Source organism: Eschrichtius robustus, chromosome 3 (genome assembly GCF_028021215.1).
Source record: "Eschrichtius robustus isolate mEscRob2 chromosome 3, mEscRob2.pri, whole genome shotgun sequence".
Taxonomy (NCBI): Eukaryota; Metazoa; Chordata; class Mammalia; order Artiodactyla; family Eschrichtiidae; genus Eschrichtius; species Eschrichtius robustus.
Window position 1 is genome coordinate 154,845,035 of NC_090826.1, and position 21,306 is coordinate 154,866,340.

Below are 21,306 nucleotides of genomic sequence, written 5' to 3' on the forward strand. Positions count from 1 at the left end.
TTCATCCACTTAACCTAATTTACTGGACACCGAACAGACAAAAGCTGACGTCCATTTTTCCTCTTCCTCTGGCTTCTTTCTCTTCACGAGATCTGCGTGTAGGAAGCGGGAGACTTTTTAGAGGTCATTTCTTCAGCAGATAGACTGATTTGCCCAGGTAGCTCACACCTATAGTGAATAATCTTTGCTGCCCAGAAGCTTTTATTATGTTGAACCTGAAGGCCTCCAGCACCATCTAAGCTGTGTTCACTGCCTCCCTGACTCTTCCATTTCTCCTCTTTGCTGCCCTGGTTTTCATTTGTTTCCTCATTCTCATGGCTCCGGGACAGAGCTGTGGACTTCAAGTCAGAAAACCTCATTTTGAATTCCAGCTCTGTCACTCACAGTGGAATGACCATAGCCTTCAATTCTTTGAGCCTCAGTTTCTTCCTCTGTAAAAATGAGTATAATAATACCCAGTTGCTGTGAGGATCAAATGAGATAATGAATGGGAAGCAGGTTTGTAAACTGTAAACTGCCGTACTCGTGTGAACGCTTATCATTAATTTCCCCTGTTTGTCGGACACCACAGAGAGAGGAGCTGGGAAAGCAGCAGAGCTCCAGGTCAATGCATCTGAATTGGAACTCTGCCCTCTGGCTCTCCTGGCGACCCTGGGAAAGTGGCATAACCTCTGAGCCTCGGTTTCCCCAACAGGAAAGGAGGAGTTATTAGACCCATTTGCGTCCCTAGCTGAGGAGGTGAGTTGCTCATAAACAGTGTTACTCAGTCTATTTCAGAGACACTTCTGAGCTCACCACTGTCAATTACAGTTTATTGAGCACACAGATGCAGTCTCCTGGGCTGGATAAACAGATCTTTCAAAGGTCTAGGCCTTGCCCAGGAACAGCAGCCAAACTGGCCCAGCCCTGCCAAGGAGCACAGCAAGGTACCTTCTCACCACACATGTGCCTCTGCTCCTGGATGAACTGACCTGAGCAGAAATGACAACTGGGTCTCTCCCCTGGCACAGGCCACCAAAGCCAGTGAGACCCTAAATGGTCAGAAAGAAGCAAGGGTTTCCTCATCATATCTGGGTCCTCTCTGCTGTGGAGAGCTACTGACCTCTCCTTCTCAATGTCCTTTCCACTTCTGCTGTCCTCCTGGAGGTGTCTCAAGGTGACACTGTGGCAGTAACCTCCTAACTGGTCCTCACAGCTTTGGCCTCGCTTTTCTCCCATCCATCCCACTCACTGCTGTCGAATTAATCTTCCTAAAATACTCCTGTAGCCTCTTGGTTTCCTGCTTGGCACCATGATCCCCATTGCCTAAAGGATAAAGTTCAAGCTGGATGAGGTCTGACATCGAGGGAAAAACAACTTCAGAACCAAGAGAATCCTGGCTCTGCCCTTGACGGGAAGGTTACTGCAAACTCTCTGAGTGTCAGTTTCCTCAACTGCCAAATGAGGCCAATAGTACTGATATTCTACTACTGTGATTCAACTTTAAAATATATATAAGGTACTGTGCCTAGCCCATAGAAGTCACTCTGTATGCATTAGCCCCCTTCTGCTTTCCTCGCTATTACTTCCCTCCACACCCCTCCACGAGACGCAGAGTGCACCTAACTGCACCCGCACCCTGGGAATTCTGGGACACAACCAATACACCATGTTTACAAGGGCCAGGAGAGGGGCACTGAGAAGAAGGTAAAGGGCTTTGGAATAATGAGCAGGCTTCTGGCACATCAGGCTTAAGGCTTCAAACGAAAAGGGAAGATAAAGTCTGTTCCAAGTACTGTGAGCATGGGGAGCTCCGGAAAGGCAAGAAACTCACCTGAGATGAGAACTCCTGTGCTTGATGTAGAAGAAAGGCTTTTTTAGGTAACTGAGCACATCACTTAAATGGCCTTGGCTCAGCCCTTGGGGAACCTGGTCCATGTTCTTTCAAAGAAGAAACTAAAACCAAAAACCAAAACAAATGAACAAAACAAAACAAAAAAACAGGCAATATTAGCTGCAGAGTTCCTGCTCCAGCAGCCAAGAGCACTGAGGAGCCCGCGGACATGGGGCCAGTGGGCGCAGCAACATCAAGATGACTTCATTTACTGAGTTATCAAAAACCACGTCTGCCAAGAAGGAGTATGAGTCACCAGGACCCACAGGAAGGAGGGCCAGGGGTGGGGTGGGGTAGGCAGCATGACATGGTAAGAAAAGCAAGTATTTTGAGGGCACACAGGTTCAGATATTGACAGAGCTTTGGGGCCTTAAATTCTCTGCGTCTCAGCTTCCTATTCTTCAAAAACCCGGGATAACCTAAATGCCAATTGCACAGCATTGTTTTAGGGATTAAATGAATTAATCTGTGCAAAAGCCTTTAGCAATAAATGTTGCTTATTTTGACAGCTGAGTTCTTAATTTTCCCCAAAGTTAGAGAAAGAAGGGTCACATTCTCTCCTCGTCTTCCACTGCCCCTGACAAGAATCCTTGGCTTCAATTAGACGGACCTCAACTCTGATATTCTTCAGAGGGATGCCTCCCCGAAGTTTGGGCCTCCCTGCGTTCCAGCCACTCCCTGGAAGGTCAGACCCACTTGGTCCAGATCCTTCAAAACTTCAAGACCTGCATCAGTCCAGACAGACTTTCCCTGACAATCCCAGTGCCAGGCATCTTGCCATCCTCGGAACACCCACAGCACTTCCCTTCTGATTCAAGCAACAACAAATCACAGACCATTCTGGGACATTCTTGTGTCATTCACATCTCATTTTATTATGCTGTTGGGTAATTTTCATGGGTGTAAGTTTTTACAGCCAGATACACCATAGCCTTTTCATAACTCTTCCTGCAGCTACAACAAAACTAGTCACATACTTGATGCTAAAGCTATTTTGAATGAGCGAAGGAGCTGAGCTTAGTTAGAGCATTAGGCTAACGAGATCAGGGCTTAGGGTCCAGGCTATAGATGGTTCTCAGAGTCCAGGCCACCCAGGCTGTTCTGTGCTGCTGGTCAGTCAAGGATGGGACAAGTGAGCATGAATGAACCTTCCACCACCTCCCACCACCACAGCCAGAACAAAGGCACCTGCCCTGCAGAGGGGGCGCAGAGCCTTTTGCTCCTTCACCTTACTGCTTTCTGTGAGACTGATCTAGTTCCAAGTGACGGGGACCTTGTAGGAGAGGAAACGACCAGATGGAACCAGATTGAGACAGCAATGCAGATGCTGCTACACAGACTAGGGCTGGAGAAAAACTCAGGCAGGCTGGGACTAGAGTCCAAAAGAACAAGTGTCTCTGTGCTAATGTGAAAGTAGATGGCGCTGGGTATCTAATCAGCCTGATAGGGCACAGCAGCAGCTAATGCAGGGGGCAGCCAATTATTTGGAGTCCACGAGGGTGGTGGCCACTGGGAGAGCAGTTGAAATACAGAAGGACCCCAGCCAAGGTAGCATCCAGGCTTGGGGAGGCACCTGTGGACTGGGCCACAATCAAGCTGAAGACAGAAAGGCACTGGTTCCCTGTCTGATTGGAAAGGGCTCCCAGCGGGGACACAGGAGCCTGGTGGGTGTGGCTGACTCATTAGTCCTAGGTTGGAACATTCTTCAGCTTCCCTCCCTCAGGCATTTCTAGCTAGGATATTCTTCCTTTCATCTCAGCACAGGCCAGAGGGGAAGAATATTGTGGAGATAATTAATACAAGTCCTGCTTCTCTCAACGGTAATTCAAAAACTGGATATGGCCAGAAGCCAAGATAGGTACAGGAACCAGGGAAGACAGAGGGAAGGAACAAACAAAAGGAGTGACTGACAAATCTGTCTGCAATACACCAAAGAGTCCTGTTAGTCTAATGCATTAAAACAATATCTCGTATGTAGAGAAATCCCCTAATAGGGTGACCTGTCCAAAATGTGACCTTTAGATGTGATAATGCATACCTGCAAAATTTCAGGTCCCTTTGCTCTTGTGGGTAAAACCACCCCCAGATGATTCCCTGAATGGTGGGGTCTTGGATAGAAAAGGATAGAAGCAAGACCTCCAGGTTTTGTGGAGTTTTGAGGCAAACAATACAGTTATTTCAGTATCAGGGGTCAGAAGGTGCAGGGTGGACAACATCTCAAGAGGCTGTACAATTGCCCATTGACAGACTGCTACTCCTTCACCCAGTCTTAGTGACCTACCATCCTTAGGGCTGTTCCTGGAAGTCAGTGCAGCTGGGGCCACCCCAAACTGAGGACTTTGCTTCTGAGTCCCTCCATGGCCTCACCTGCCCCATCAGGACAGTAGTGTCTGGAGGCTTGCCCCTTCCTCCGTTATCTGTACACTCTAACATGCTTATCCTGATGAAGTCAGGTTAAACCAAACTCCAGGGACAGCCTGGAAGCGGAAAGGAAGTAAGAAAAGGTCAGTGTATAGCAGGAGATGTAGGAGGAAGAAGAATTCACTCCTGTTCCCTGAGGCTAGTGGGAAAAGGCAACTTTTTTTTTTTTTTTTTTTTTTAATGAATATGGGCCTCAGGTCCAATATTAGTCCGGATTTTTTCCATTGCAATGAAAAGAACCCAACTATACCTGGCCTGAGCAAAATCCATGAGTATATCAGGCCTGCCTGCGTACAGAGATCTCATGACATGGTCAGGACTGGTTTCCTTCCCATTTGCAGCTGGACTTTCTACATTGGCTCCACTCTCCTGGAAGCATTGACAAGATGGCCCCACAACTCCAGGTGTTAATCCTACTAGCTTCGATTCTACCTGAAGGGATTTCGACCAAAGTCCCAGAATTGAGTCTCATTGCCAGGTTTGGAGTCAGGAGTGGGGTCAACTGTTCCCAAACTGCAAGATTTTAGCATGAGGAAGCAGTGATTTTTCAAAGAAAAATCAAAGTGCTGTTACCAGAAGCAGACAAACGTACAAATGACCACTACTGACCCTATCTTTAATCAGTGGGTCAAGTTTCCTTAATATGAAGACATCCAATTTAACTACTAAAGTATGTTTCAGGGTTAGGCGAAGCATTTAAACAAATGGATGCTATGAGGAACTTCTGACAAACTCCTGGTCCCTCAAGAGCCAGAGTCAGTCTTATCGACCTTTGTTTCTTCGGTCTTAAAACAGAGGTCAGTGCATTTGACTTGAATACCTCCAAGGTATTTTTAAAAAACTGTGAGTTCAAGAAAAATGAAGAATGTTTAGCAAAAATTTCATCTCTCCTGGGTGTCCAGTAGAGGCAGAAACCACTTGTAAAATTCTGGTTTTCGTAATTCAGGGGATGCAATGACTTCAGATTGAGAGAGCTGTGATGAAAGCCGAGATAATTCAGAGCCCAGACAGAGGAGGTTTTGCTTCCTGTGTGACAGGAGAAGGTAAGAGAAATATACCTGGCCGTGGACTGGGATGGAAGGAATGGGAATCCAGGAAAGGGAACTGGAAATGCGGCTGTGATAGCTGGTGTGTAAGGGAGCCCCTGCCAACCCGTCCTAGAGGGCAGAGACTGCATCAGTTACCTCATTGGGGTTGAGTTTATACACCAAGATGCCAGACCCAGTAATAAACTATTTTGTGAACTCTAAACTTCTGACTAAATGTTAAGAGAGGGCAAGTAAAGGCAGAGGGATAGGGATGGAGGAAAGTCAGAAGTCCAGGAGCCATGGGCCCCAGGCTTTGGAAGAGAAAATATGGGCTTTGGAGTAAGGAAACTAGGTTTGAAAACTAGTACTGCTACATACCAACTGTGTGACCTTGGATAAGTTACTGAACCTCTCTGACCTTCACTTTCCCCTTCAATAAAATGAGGATAATGAGTTTTCATAAACTCAAATACAGTAGCCTAACTAAAACGTTTATCACCTTGGAAATTCAGAAGTGTCTGATCAATGGTGGGTATAGACCCCACCCAAGACTTCCCATTTCAAAGGTTTTTGAGCATTTCAACATTGTTCTGCCACAGGCAGCCTCAGAAACAGATGAGGGAGAAGAGGGTGAGTTCTCAAAGGGAGAACCATTGACCCTACTCTTCACCTCCTCACTTAATATCTGTGGCTTGCAAGGAGGTCAGAGACCTATATCCCTGTTCCTAGGCCTGGCAAAACCAATATTAGCCCAGACCAGGCAGATGGCATGTTGCTCCTTCTTAAAGACCTCCAGGTGGCAGACTTCTCAGCCTGCCTGCCTCTGGAATCTGTTAGTTAGGATGCTCTTGTGACTAACTGCAAACCCTCCAGCACCAACCAAAGTTTATATTCATTCAAGTATTCATTCAGTGTTGATTCATTTTTTGCTATAATAAACTACTGGGCACCTGTTGTGCCAGGCACCATGCCAGCTGCTGGAAATACAAAATGAATAAGATGCTTTGCCCTCAAGGAGCCTGGAGTCTAGTGGGAAGGAGACACAGCAATAGACCATCATCATAGTACACAGTAAGTGCCTCAACAGAGGTCACCTCTGCACACTTTGGAAGCCCCGAGGGGCACCTAACCTGGGTTTGGGAGAGAGAACTCAGGGAAGGCATCTCAGAGGAGGTGACACTTGAGTTGAGTCTTAAGAGACTGCTGAGCAAGCAGATCTGAGCAACAGTTACTTTGAGAACTATTTCTCAGCCTTTATCACACAAGAAGCCTAACAATTGGTTACTGTCAGGCTGATTATCTCATGGAGATGATATCACGCTGAAGGCACTGGGGTAATTACCAAGCAGAAGTTACAGCCCAATGCCTGTGATTCCAGGGTGATGACAACTTGGGCACCATGGACTCTTATGGTGAATGATGCCCTAAGGTCCTAGAAGCAGGTGGTCCCGTTGGAAAGCACCACAGGGCTTGCTGCAGCCTCCATGTTCAATGGAAGGTGCAGGAATGGAGGCCTGGTCCTCACAGAGATTGGGCGTGGTGGCCCACTGGGGAAGGGTGTGGAATCATTTTCTCTTCACGAAGAATCAGCTAGATGGGATGGTGATAAGGACCATCCGGCCTGGAATGTGGAAGGGAAGAACCAGATGACCTCTGGAGGCTCCTCTGATAAGAAGTTTCAGAATTTGGCTCTTTATTTCTAACTTATCCCAAGGATCTTGCCTCAAAGTGCTGCCATTGGTCTTTCCCTCAGACTAATTAGCCAGGTTTCACACCACCATAGGAAAGGCATCCATGCATCCCACTCCCATGCTTCCATGCCGCAGGTGTGGGGAGCCCACAGAGGCCTGCAGAAGTTGAGCACTTTGCAAAAGGCCACTCAGGGAACCAAAAATAGAACATTGTCTGTGGCCACTCCAATCGGTCAGGTAAGCCACACCCTTCCACACAATGCAAAGAAAAATAGCTTTTCCTGCCTACACACTTTCTCTCCACCCCCAACCACCAAATCCCAGAAGAAACTAAGCAGATAAATGAAGCCAGCCTAGAGCCACCGGCTGAAGCAGCCCCTATGCGCGCCTGTCCTTGGCTCTGGTGGACGCACTCTCTCCGGCACCCTCACTTTCAGCTCCAGCAGATGAGGGTGCCTCTAAGGCAGAACTGCAGACCCCAAATGTCAGCGTGGCACGGGGTGCTGGGGAGACTCAGCAAGTCTTAAAATGCCCCCTATCTCAGTTATCGTCCTCTTTCTGTTTCTGGTGTGTGCCTGTCAGGATCTGAATAAGAAGGATTCAGATTAGACCTTCCGAAGAATTTACTTATTTCTAATAGATAAAAGAGGAATGTGTAATAACCCAAGGAGGCAGCAGAGTTTCCTTCTCAGGGGGATTTTGAGGAAGAGGGCGCTCTACCTGGTGAGCCTTACAAGGGTCTGTTTGGAGGCAGGGGTGTGGACTAAGCGACTTCCCAGGAGCACAGGGCGTGGCTCCTCCAGAGGTCAGGCTGAGACCCCAAGGGCTCCGGGGCAGAGCGGGGCAGACAGTCGTTGGGGAGGGACACCACCCCAGCCCTCAGGACCCTCCCTTCACCTGGGGCTGCCCTCCATCTGCCTACTCTCCCTCTCCCCAAGCCTCCCCACGCCCAGGTCAAATACAGGGAGTAGGTGTCCTTTTCACAGAAATGTTCACCATCCTCAGTCCCTGCTTTCTGGAGGCTGTTAAACTGAGATGGAGGGACTTCCCTGGTGGTCCAGTGGTTAAGAGTCCGCCTTCCCATGCAGGGGACACGGGTTGGATCCCTGGTCGGGGAACTAAGATCCCACATGCCGCGGGGCAACTGAGCCTGCGAGCCACAGTTACTGAGCTCGCACACCTCAACGAGAGAGAAAACCCGCACGCCACAACTAGAGAGAAGCCCGCGCACCGCAACGAAGACCCGACGCAGCCAAAAAAAATAAAATAAAGAAAATAAATAAATAAATATTTAAAAAAAAAAAACAAAACAGAGATGGACAAGCAGACTAGCCAGACATTTAAAACCTCTCTTTCCTCCCTGCCCTGGCCACTCTGGGTTGGTCTGGACACTGTACTCATATGTCCATTGTTTCTTTTAAGTAGCACAGAAGGGTGAGGGCACAGCAGCAGGCTTGGTCAGAATGTCTAGAGCTGGTCCCACCTCTGTGACTTACTGGTTAGCAGCTCTCTCTGAGCTTCATTTCCCATGAAATGAGCATAATGCCACCTACGTCTTAGGACCACCAGAGTGAAAGGAGATAAGGCAAGTGAGGTGGCTTGCCCATTGTCTGGCACATAAATATTAGTTGGATGAATGACTGGAAGGTAAGTGTCCAACCTAAGCATTTGCCCAGGCCCCAGTGGGAACACTTCAGTTCACTCTGTGTTTGGAAGGGGTCATGAAGATAGGGCCTAAGGAGCTGCCTAAATAAGGGGAGAGACTGAAGGGCCCTAGATCCCGGAGTAAAAAGCCTGAGCCTCCTCTGCAGAGCAAATTCCACCCTGGGTTTCTGTGAGGGTCCACCTCCTGTGGTCTATCCCAGGTGAAAACACGAAGGAAGGAGGATTTCTGGAATCCAGGATCCAGTGTCAGCTTGAGAACAAACCAGAGGGGCTAGAATTCATTTCCTGGGATGGAGGCAGAACTACTGCTGCCTCCCCTTTGCTGCAGCCTTTCCCAGCCAGGGTTGCTCTCCCCAGGTCTCCCTGGTACCACCCAAGCCTAGAAAGCCTGAAGCCTGAAGAACTGGCCCGAGGTGTGCAGGGTGAGAAAGCCTGTCAACTCAAGGTAGGGGACAAGAGCCTAGGTCAGCAGGCAGAGGACCTCATTACAGTCCTGCCACATGAATTGTGTGATCTCATGCAATCCTGTCTGAGCCTCGGTTCCCCAACTGGAAAATGAGAATAAGAGCTCACACCCTATTCTCCCTACCATATAGGACTACTGCAAAGATCCAATTATTCTATGCAGAAAAAGGGCTTTGTAAACTGCAAGTACTGTGCAAACACGGAAGAGCTATTAAAGGCTCTGGAACAGAGGACATGTGAGATGGGACAGATTGTAAATTCTTCCTGTCTGGCAGGGGGACCAGAAAGAATCCTTCCAATTGGTTTTTCTTTGCTCTTCATTTGAAACTTAATGAGCACTTAAGGCATTGCTGACACTCTAAGTTTAAAAATTAGGGACTTCCCTGGTGGCACAGTGGTTAAGAATCCACCTGCCAATGAAGGGGACATGGGTTCAAGCCCTGGTTGGGGAAGATCCCACATGCCTCGGAGCAACTAAGCCCATGCGTCACAACTACTGAGCCCGCGTGTCACAACTACTGAAGCCCATGTGCCTAGAGCCCGTGCTCCGCAACAAGAGAAGCCACCACAATGAGAAGCCCGCGCACCGCAACGAAGAGTAGCCCCCGCTCACCGCAACTAGAGAAAGCCTGCGCGCAGCAACAAAGACCCAACGCAGCCATAAATAAATAAATAAATAAACAAATCTATTTTAAAAAATTAAATTTAAAAGTCATCACTTGTTCCCTTCTTTCCACGCTCACTTCCTCAGCTCTATTGAGCACAACCATTAACCAAAAACTATTTTTAACTGTCACTAATTTGATGTAGACTGAAACAAACGAAAGACAAATATTTTGTTAGAAAAACAGATTATGAGCCAAACTTGAGTTTAAAAAAAACAAAAAAACCTAGTTAATGAGTTCAAAATGAAATTAAAACCAAGCCACTGCAGCTTCCAAAACAACTGAACCAGAATGAAATTGGAACAGCAAAATATGCTCCCAAGTAAATCAAACTGATTCTACATATCATCAAAGGCCCTGGATCCAAAAAGTGCTTCTGGCCCTCACCTCTGCTGGTCCACGCTTTCCCACGTCAGATTCTGCACTCCTTCATTTAACAGGATGCCCCAGATGTCCCAGATGTGCTAAGTCACCAAGGAAGCAAAGATAAGGAAGAGACAATCCCTTCCCTCCAGGAGCCTATGGCCCAACACACAGGTTTTTCCTATTCAAACATGCTCTCACTGCCCATCTCAACTGCCTCCCCACTCTAAACCCTCTTCTGCCTGAGATCACAGAGCAAGATGGAACTCTCGGCACCTCCACAAAGCCTCATTATTGCCAGAATCAGAGCATGAAACCAGCCATAAAACAAAACACCAAAAACCCAACAAATAAAAGTTGAGCCCCAAAGGCCTCTGTGGTGAGATGATCCTGAGACCAGCCCTTCCCAGCCAGCAGAGAAAGCATCCTTTGATTTAATTCTGCATCATGCCCTTGCAGCTCAGACATGCTTTCTAACGATCTCAGTAAAGACTGTCCCATCCAGTCCTCTCCAAAGGAATCCCAGAAAGTGGAAAAAAATGAAATTGTTGCTTGTCTAGGGTAGACGACCACCCACACTCAGCAAGGGGGTGAGCTGGAAGCCAGGCCTCCTGTGGAGGGCCCAGCAAGGTTCCTGCAGTGGAAAAATAGCCCTGGCTTGCTGCTGCTACTGCTGCTGAGACAGCTGCTGTGATTTGCTTCTCTTTCATACTAACAGCCAGAGCTCTCCATCCTTTTATCGTCCTTGGGCCCTCCCAGTTGAAATCACTATTGCCTTCCAGGATAGAGTCCTCCCTATCTGGTTCCTGGAACAAACCTCACCACAGACTTGAGAGTTAGCTGTCTGAGTGCAGATGAGCTTGTCTTGGCTATCTGTGTTCTTATCTAGTTGCAGCCTTCTTTTATCTCCTGTCATCTTGGCCCAGGCTAATTCTGTGGACTTCTGTCTTGATCTCTCTGCCTAGCACTCTGACCCCCAGTTGCTAGCAGGTACTCTTCTCCCCCAACCGCTGAGACCAGCCTGCGGCCAAATTAATTTCCTAAGTTCTGTCTTCCAGTTTCCTCCCCCATCAGTAGTCTTGTCCTGGGTTATGTATAAGGACAAACAAAGGGCATGGAGGCAGATGTTGCTTGGATAAATGCCTCTGTCTATCCTGCCTTCAGCCATCACCAGAATTGTTCTGCAGGGTAGTGGGAGGAGAGACACTAGGAAGAATTTCAAAGTCCAGCTGGAGTCCCACCAACTCTCAAAAGCCTTCCCCAAAGGCTCCAGCCCATCTTTAGCTTTCCCTTCACTAGACCTTCACTGGAGTTTTCACCTGGATCCAAGTTTGACTTAATCACACACTTTGTTTTGTGATCTGTTTTATGTGTCTCCACAACTGATCAGAAACTTCTAGAAAATATGGACTATGTTAAATATAACTACATTATACAAAATTGCCCAACATTGCACTGGGCGGGGATTATCCCTGCCTGCCACCTAGGTTTCCAAGCTACCAGACACGATGCTGCCACAGCCAGCTTGCTAAACATAGACCTGAAGTAGCCACTCAGGGCTCTGGGCAGTCCATTCCCAGCCCATCTCCCAGCCTCCACTCTCTACACTTTCTGCCTCTGGACCTTCGCTCACAGCTCCACCCCAACCCGACCCCTCCCCCCAACGCCAAAAAACAGGCTAAAGCTTGCTCTTCAAGATTTTCCAGGTACCTCCAAATACCATCTCTTTTCTAGAGCCTTCTAATGTTTTTGTCAGAAGTAATCACTCCCTGGAATTTCCAGAGAAGTATTTTCATGCTTCATATTTCAACATATACTGTCTAGCACATAGTAAGCACTCAATAAATATGTTTAAAATAACTAAACACCTTCTATTGTGGTTATTTATGCTATGAATATCTCTTTTTCCTCCACTAAACTATAAGCTTTATTATCTCTGTATGCCTCATCTGGGCCCAATAGATGTTAAAACAGTAGACATTCAATATATGTGTACTGAATTGAATAGTAGATATTCAGTAATGAATAAAACGAATGAATAAAATTCACTGAAATGAGTGTATCTAAGTAGTAGGTACCAGCTTAAAAGGTTTCTATATTACATTTCTATAATACTTAGTACAAGTGACCAAAAAACCCAGTTTCGTCTAGATTATACATTCACAATGAGTCATGTAACTAACTCATTGGTAGGAACAGCAAGGGTACAGTAGGATATGAGGTAGAGTTGATTCAAATGCTTCCAGAACTTCCTCTTTAGCTTTCTTCTCTGTCTCTCTCTGCAGGTAAGCTTTATTCTTTCCTATGGCAGGCTTCTTTCATGTGGCAGGGAATATAGTCCCTCATACTTCCAGAGCTTCACTCCTCAGAGTGTCCACTGCTGGAGAGAATCAAGCCTCATTTTCTTTTTGGCCTTAAACTCAAAAATCTCAGGAAAGAATATAATTGGCTCAGTTTGGGTCAGGTAGAGATGGGGCCTCTAATAAAATGACAGTTCCCATATTAACAATGAGGAGAAAGGCCACCTTAAAGAAGACCTGGGTCTGGGTGTGGGGAGGATATTTGCTGGTCTAGACAGATAAAACAGTAGATATTCACAGTAAGGAGAGGTATAGTCTGCATTCAAGAAAGCTGGCGAGAAATGACACAGGTGATTTGGGGAACTCAAAGTGGGACTCTCAAGAGGCCAGAGGAACACACTCTGTTAAACAGCTAAGGGAGAGACAAGGCTGACTGCATTTTCTTCAAGTAAGAGTCAGCTTGAGGACAGGGTCCACAGTGATGGAAGCCCATTAGACTGACCTGCTCTGGGGAGGCCATGACACCTGGATGAGGAGAGCGGGGCTAGAGCTCAAGAAGTAGAGAACATGCAAAGTCAAGGGCATGGCAGGGATAAGAAGGAAAAGGGTCTAGTCAGAGGCTAGTCAGCCAGCCATACACAGCAGCCCAACCAGGAACTTTCGATGCTAGAGACAGTAACCCCCCTCTTGCCATGGTGGGGGAAGGGGCACAAATCTACTCTCCCACACTTGGCGGTTACTTTTATGTGTAGATTTATCTTTATTGATCTTTATCCATTCTAGATTTCAAGCCCACTGCTAAAAGAAACAAGGCACCAAGGCTTCTGGGTTTCCAGAAAACACAGGCTTCAGGGGCTGGAGATCAGGTAGGTGGCAGCCACCCCACTCCCACATTCTCCCTCCTGTCTACAAGGGGGCTGGAGTCGGGATGGGGTGGGGGGGTTCTTCCCTCATCCCGCAACCCCCCACCGGTGAAGGAGACACTGGGCAGATCTACCTGACACTGGCCCAGGGACCCCAGCCAGCCAGAGGTAGGACAGACTTCAGAGCCCCTTTTGGCAGCACCTGCCCTGCACAGCCTGCCTCCCTGGAACCCAAGGAGTTTGAGGAGAGGATCTAGCCTTTCAAATACTAACCAGGCATCATTTCCCGGCCCCCACATGCCAGGCGGCCAAAGCAGACTCTTCCTTTAATGGGCCCACACATCTGGCCTAAATTGTTACTCCTCCAAGACAAGTTTATGGAACAGTTAGGCAAGGCCTCCAGGCACAGCCACTGCAGACAAGCTTAAAATACACTTTTATACATTTAAAGCACCATTTCAGAGACTGCCTTTCTCATGATAAAGATGCAACTGACACTCACTGAGGACTAAAATGTCAAGTTGTTGCAATCCGGCAGGGAGCCTGACAAGCCATTAAATCTGAAGCTCTGCTCTGCTGATTCCTTTCCTTTCATTCCCCTGTCTTCCCCAACAATTGATCTGGGCTCCTGAAACTGACATGCTTCCAAACTCTAACAAGGTACCATCTCTATCCCTGCCATCAGTTCTTCCACTGAAATGCCCTGGGGAGTGGAGTGGGATGGACCAGAGGAGTTGGGAGAGAGGCGGGGAGTGAATGAGAGCACACCTCACCTTTGGTGTCCTCTAAATGCCAAAGAGGAGGAGACTTTCAATCCCTAGGAAAAAAGGACTGCTTGGAAAACAATCCATGATGGCTTTCAAAGAGGGTGACCCTAAACTCCCCTCCACACCCCTGGAACCTTCCATCTGCTGGGCTGGGCTGGAAAGGAGAGGCACAAGGATAGGCAGGGGCTTATTTTGGATTCAGCTCCCAAAATAGATGGCAGTAGGCAATCTCTAGCACCACATTAGGAAACTCTGAGTTCCGAGCCCAGCCCAACCACTCTAAAAAGTTTCTTTACTTTTGTCTCTTTAACTTTCCCTGGCTCAGAAATAGGACATAGATGAGTGACTGAGAAATATTAGAATAGAAAAATAAAGAGAGGAAAGAAAGGACCCCAATGTTAGGACACGGGGAAGGGTGTTAATAGGCAAAGGGAAACCAGTTGTGTCTAATTCACAACTCTGTTTCTCCATGTGCACATGGTTCTTCATCCCAGGGTAGGGAGATCGGATGGCAAAGGAGGACAGGTGTGGTGTGAGGTGTTGAGTTAGCATGGGAGGATCAAAGAGGTCTCTTCCCAAACCCTGAAGTTGTGGCCAGTCACCTCTCAGCATAGTTTACAACTCTAGTTTGTAAACTCATAGTTTACAACACTCTGAGGTGTGTGTTAACCTGCCTTCCATTAGCATATGAAGGGGTGTGTGTGTGTGTGTGTGTGTATGCGCCTGCTGAGGTAGGTGTGGGGATATATCAGTCAATGAAGACATGCAGCGAGAACCAGTTGATGGTGCATGTTTGCACCTGAAAGCCAGAATTTTTCAGGCAAAATCTAGGAGTGGCACTGTTGCACAATGCTGGTGGGTGTGAGGCTGCTGGGTGTGATTAACAGTTTATAGTCTATGTATAAGTGTGCATGGATGTCTGAGTGTGTGCAAACTAAAATGGAAATGTGTGCTGGAACATGATACAAGTGCAGGAGAGTACACAGGCTTTGGAGACAGTCTGACTTGGCCTTGCATCCTTGCTCTGTTATTTACCAGGTGTGTAATCTTGGGCGAGTCACTGATCCTCAATCTCCTCAACTCTGAAATGAAGATAATAAGACCCTTCAAGATTGCCATGATCATTAGAAACCATATATACAAAGCTTTTGGCGCCATAGCCCACACATAGTTGAACTCAAAAGTAGGCAGCTATTGGGACTTCCCTGGTGGTCCAGTGGTTAAGAATCCGCCTTCCAATGCAAGGTATGCGGGTTTGATCCCTGGTCAGGGGAACTGTGGGGAACTAAGATTCCACATGCCGCAGAGCAACTAAGCCCGTGCACCACAACTCCTGAGCCCACGCGCTCTGGGGCCTGCGCGCCACAACTAGAGAAGCCCACCTGCCCCAACGAAGATCCCACGTGCCGCAACTAAGACCTGAAGCAGCCAAATAAATAAATATTAAATTAAAAAAAAAAAAGTAGGCAGCTATTATCATGCACGGTGGATGTGGGTACAGAGGCAGGAGGGAGCAAAATGTGACCTGGGAGTGTGTGTATGAAATCTGGGTGAGGACTGTGTACTAATGTGTGTGTATAAGCAAAGCAGTGTACAGGTGTGTGCATCCAAAGCAATGCCTTCGCCTTCTCCAGTGGGCCCCCTACTCAGACAGGGGCAGGAGGGTGGCAGGGGACAGTCCAAGTTTTCGCAGACACCTTGGGTTTCTGGGTCCTGGGTCTAAGTGAGTAAGAGGTTGAGAGGAGCTGCAGGAAGCCAACCGCCTGCAGAAGCTTCCTTTTTTCCCTCCACCCAGCAACAGTTGAATACCGCCACCCACATCCACTCCCGCTCCACCCACACCCTACTTTGCTTTCAACAAGGGAGAGAAAGGGCGGGGAGGAAACTCCACAGGAAAGAGGATTCCTCCCCTTCTTTCCCCATTCCGCCTTAAAACAAACCAGGAAGCAGCCGCAGCTCGCAATCGAGCCACCTTAACAGTGGAGTAATGGTCTGGCTTCTCGCCAAGTCCCACCCCCGTTCCGTTTCTCGCTCCGCCCCTTTCTCCTCCCGCTCCGGCCGGGCTGGTGAGCCAGAGTCTGCCGGAGTTGGCTGGAGCTGTTGCCATGACAAGCATTTTCTCAAGAAAGCTCTGCTGTTGAAACCGTCTAAAGCTGGGGGTTGAAAGGGGGCACGAACTTCCTGGGGAGCCATCCCTCCGAGGAGAGTAAGACCAGAGACACCCGCCCAGCTCCCCTGCACCCTTTCCTTCCAGAAACCTGAGAGGTCCTTCCCTTTGGGAGGGCCGGGGGAGGAGACCCAGCCCACTCCCTGGTCGTGGCTGGAAAGGCCGAAGAGACCAGCCAGCACCTCCGGCGTGGTTGCCACATTGGACCGGTGGGTGGTCACCCCCACCCTACCCCTGTGCATGGAAAGCCAGAGGGAGATTCCCGCGTGGAGAAGCCTGGATCTTGGCTAGAAAGAGAGGTAGGCTTGCAGAAAATGAATTGAGTCTTGATTTGTAAACTTAGTTTCTTTCCTCTCAATGGCTCTAAAACTCCCTGAATGGCTTCTAAAACTCCCTGAATTTCCTCTGACTAGCATATTTCTTGAGACTGGGTTTAGGGTGTGTATATGTATGTGTGTGTGTGTGTGTGTGTGTGTGTGTGTGTGTGTGCACAGATTTGTCAAATACTGTATTTCCTTCCTAGATTCAGCTCTTAGAAACCATGTAATCAAACAAGTGATTTCTCCTTTTTTCCCCCCTGGTTTTTGTCATTCCTGGGCTGTGGGGGTAGGGAAGTGGAGGGACTGTATTCTTCATACCCAAATTGAGCTTTTGGAAAAAGCATTTGTTTTCCCCCATTCGTTCCTGCCCTCCCCCTCCCCCCTGGCCTGGGAATGAGACGCAGAATGGAAAACTGTTGCAAAAATATTTTCCGGGTCTGTTCCCTTTCTTGAAAGCACCAAAGATAAACGGAAAAAAAAAATGAGTATGAAATCTTCAACAGGAAGGAGGGACACCAGTGGGGACTGAGAGAGGGGCTCACTGGGGGGATGGCTGGAGGTAGGAGCTAGGAGAAGTTGGGGGTAGGGAAGGGGAATGTACAAATTAAATTTCCTTGGCTTTGTAGAGAAACCTCGCAATTTCTCTCTACCGCTTGCAAAACATCCTCAGACTTTCACGTCTATAATTAGTCGTGGAAAAAGCTGGGAGTTCCCTCGTACCGTTGTTGTTTGGTTGTTATTTGAGTGTGTGCGGAGAGTCAAGAACCAACTGTATGAGTGTCTCTGAGGGCACCGCCCCATATATAGCTGTTCCCAAAGGGGAGAAGAGGTGAAGTTGGAAAGTTTGCAATTTCAAGGCTGGTGACTGTGGGGCTGGTGCGTGGTTGGGGGTTGGTCACAGGCATCCTTGGGAGGGTCCCTGAGCATCCTGGGCCACTGCGCTGTCTTGCTGAAGAGCTATAAATTAAGGCTGGGATTGTCCCTCCTGCTTTCATCCACAAACATACTCACTGAAACACTTGGCTTGCTCTTGGTGTGGAAGAGGCAGGCTGGCATCCTTTCCAGACGAGTCCAGCCTCGCACACGCTTCCATCTCACTGAAGGATCCACCACTCTTCTCTTGCTGGGTGTGGGGGACGCGAGAGTGGCTAACCACATCCTGGGAGAGAGTGGGCACTCTGCTGGCCAGAGACAGTACCCTCGTGGGCATTCCTGCCGGACTTACAATAACTTGCAGTCGGTGCCAGCCAGCCTGGTAGCGGGGAAGCTCAGCTGAAGAAATAGGCGGGCACTCAACTGGCACCGCTGGGGGAGGGGAAGTAAAATCCCACTCTACCAGGCTACCTCCTCCTCTGGGTGGGGTGTCTGGCAGGCAGTCTCAAGATCCTCTTCTCCCTCCTTGAGCCTCTCCCCAGAGCTGCCCCTTCTGGTCCTTCCTATTTGGAACCACCCCCCACCCCCGCCACTTCTCCCTCAGCTCCAGGCCCTCTTTACGAGGAAGGAAGGGAAGGGAAGAGACCTGGGTCACCCTAGGCTGCGACAGGCCACAGAGAGGGACCTAAGGGGTTAGGAGGAGCTGGGTGGGGGAAGGTTTAAGAGAAGGAGGAGGCCAGGAAGGGTTGTGGAGCTGGGTTCCCTCGCTGGTTGGCTAGGGGTGGTGGCCTGGGAAGCTGACTCTGGGAGCGGGTAAAGGGTGCTCTATGAGGTGGGTCCTGTACCGAAGCTGGGGAGGGGGGGTGTGCGTGGAAAAGAAGCACCTGCCCCCTGCCCCAGCTAGTTTGGCTGGAAGAGTGGTAAAGGCAAGAGGTTAGAAACTGGAAAGAAGGAAGCAAAAGAATTGGAGGATAGCAGAAATGGGGGCCGGGAAGCAACAGGAACCAGTTTTCATCCTGAGGTTTTGGATGACTGGTCCGCCTGCACCCAAGGACAGACAGCTCCTCTCTCCCTAGATTCTGCTGGAGAAAGGAATGAGGCCTTACCCAGTGGGCAGGGGACCCATGGCAGGATCCATGCCTTGGCTCTGTAGAAAGCCAGGGAGGAGAACCCATTTCTTTGCTTCTGCCCGGGAGCCCCATCGTCCCTGCCACCATCTTGCAGAGGTACAACCCCGAAATCACACCGCCCGCCACCCCCCTGCTTGCGCCCTCCCATTCTGGGGGCCCATAATCCCACCGTTCCTGCAGCCGACCTTCCCGTTTTCAGTGCTCTGACTAGGGGTAGATTCTGGTAGGCTCGGGAGGACTTCTCCTTGAGAAGCAGGGCGCGCACCGAGGCGCCTGTCCCGTGGCCTTGAGTCGTGGGTGGGTGGGGCGGCGGGGAGGAACTCCCCACAGCCCCCTCCCTTCCCGCCGGGGCCGCGGGGCGGGGTCGGTGCTGCCTCACACTCTCGTCCCTCTCCCCTCGGCGGCTCTGCGGCCACGCCCGGTCGCAGCCACTCCTGCAGCGCCGCTCCACCCTCGGGCTCTGCGGGAACCTGAGTACTCCTTGCACCGGGCGCTCGGAGCTGGAGCGGAGGTTTCCTGCCTCTGGGGCCGCGCTGAGCCTGGGTTCCTTCCCCTCCAGTTACCATCTCCGTGTCCCTGGCTAGGTTCAAGGTCAACTCGAAGGAACACAGCTCGTTTTTACCTCTGGGATTCCTAGCACCTAGGCGCTTGGTCAATGTTGGAAGAAGGAGGTGGCATTTTGGGGGAGTCTGGGAATCAGCAGATCTGAGGATCAACCTCATCCGGGCTGACTCCTAGCTTGCCCTGTCGTCTTCGGTTTACCCCCTGCACGGTGGAAAGCCTGCTCCCGCAGTAATGGTGGGAGGGAGTGCTGAGTCAGATTTGTGGGATTTCTACGGCTTTTGGTGTCAGAAGAAAGTCAAAATGGGAGGGCGCAGTTAGGGGCAGAACTGGCGCAGTTTGCCTGAGGTGTGAGCGCCAGAAGTCAGGTGGTGTGGGGGAGGGGCAGAGGTCCCTGAGCAAGGGTAAGGGGGAGCCTTACTCTTTCCCACTCTGACTGCAGCCTCTTGAAAAGAAGAGGGATCCTGGGCCACTCAGCCCAGCACTGACCCAGCAATTCAAATATTACACAGGAAACTGCCTCTTAGTCAAGAATTTAGCTTCTCTCAGCAACCCCCATGGCCCCTTTTCTCTTTTTTTCTATTCTCCTGGCCTTGGACCCAGCACCCAGAGAGAGGGATAAGGCCTGCCCATCTAGGGCATTCCAGATCCACCAAAGCCTTGGAGGGAGGAAAGGAGGTTGTTCATTCTTGGTCCCAGGACCTTAAGAATCATGTTTGGCTTAGGTTGACCCAGGTATTTGGTTTGACTTTGAAGAGGAATGCCCTACCCTAGGCCTCGCTGCCTTCCCGGAGTAATTCTTCCCGCCCTCTGACCTCTTCCCCCCAGCCTACCCTGAGACAGGGCTCTCTTCCCAGCCAGTTCCTTGCTCCTCAGACATGCATGCATTGACTTCTGTCATCTCTGATTGGTATTTGGTGGGTAGAGGTGAGAAGGAGGGAGGGATGAGAAAGGCAAGGTCTCTGGGTCACAAGGAAGGAGAACACCTGGGCAGAGTCAACTGGGATGACATCCTTTCCCCACTCATTTCCCCCTTCTGTAGAATGGGTCAGAGGAATAAAGCTGGCCCCGGGGCTGGAGTCCAAAAGGCTTGTGTGGAATGTTTTGTACTCTGCTTCCTCTCCCAGCATCTCTCTTTGTCTCCTCTTTCCTCTTTCCCTTGTATGAGCCATTCTTGTTCCACTGACTTATTTCCTCTGCACGTGTTAAAACAGAAATGACGGGGACTTCTGCCTCCACCTTAAGCCAGTCCTCTGTGTTCAGCCCACATAAAGGCGGGCTGAGGAGGGAAACCAGGCAGGACCTAGTTAGAACCAGAGGCAAGGACTCCCAGTCAGGGGAGGAGCTTTTGGAGGCAATTTGTGTTGGGAGAGGGGGTAGCAGAGAGGCCAAAGGAGAGAAAAGGGAGGTGAGAACATAGGTGTCAAGGGGCGAGGGTCCCTCCCTCTATTTGGACTCTCCTCACTCTAGTTCTTCTCTGGCTACAGCCTTCAGCCTCATCATTTCTCTCTGCTCTGTTTTCCCAAGTTAAGTAGAGAAATCTTTGGGATAACTTAGGGAGATAGACTGCAATGAAGTCAGTGAGATTCCTTTGCTTTTACCTTCTTGCTGGATCGCTAGGGCAGAGGGAGCTTGGGGTAGTGTGTTTATTGGTGGGGAGGTTAAGGACTCTAAGGTAAGTTCAGGGTAACTCTCAGCTCAGAACACTTCCTAGCATCTTGCTATGATCTTCCACCTAGGTTGCAAAATCCATGTCAGGAGTACAAATTAGTACGGCCCCTATGGAGAGCAAGTTAGCAACATCTAACAAAACAACATATGCATTTACCCAGCAATCCTATTTCTAGAAATTTATCCAGAAAATGCACATTCACAAATACAAAAAGATGTGTGCACATTCTTTAAGACATATTTGTAACAGCCTTACAATATTTTTCTTTAAATACCCTTCTAACAAATTTATTCACTTTTTAACCATTCCTGTGTGGTAAAAGTCACACGTTTTGGTGTCCAGTTCTATGAGTTTGGACAAAAGTGATCATCATATAATCACCACCGCCATGAGATACTGAACCACGGTGTTTACCTTTCCTGAACGTCCTATCGATGGAATTGCACAGGATGTGGTCTTTTGTGTCTGACTTGCACTCAGCA

At 49.1% G+C, this 21,306-nt stretch overlaps 1 protein-coding gene and 1 long non-coding RNA gene across 3 annotated transcripts in view; one reads left to right on the plus strand and one right to left on the minus strand.

Annotated features, from left to right (window-relative positions):
- LOC137762958 (uncharacterized) overlaps positions 1–17,836 on the minus strand; it is a 53,292-nt gene extending 35,456 nt beyond the window's left edge. Inside the window, exon 1 of the long non-coding RNA XR_011073655.1 lies at positions 17,600–17,836. This is a non-coding gene — a long non-coding RNA (uncharacterized lncRNA). The remainder of the gene's footprint in view (positions 1–17,599) is intronic.
- Positions 16,168–21,306, plus strand: part of ATP2B4 (ATPase plasma membrane Ca2+ transporting 4) — a 90,660-nt gene continuing 85,521 nt past the window's right edge. For both annotated transcript variants that reach the window (XM_068541542.1, XM_068541541.1), the window contains exon 1: positions 16,168–16,567. The gene's annotated coding sequence lies outside the window, so the exon portion shown is untranslated. The remainder of the gene's footprint in view (positions 16,568–21,306) is intronic.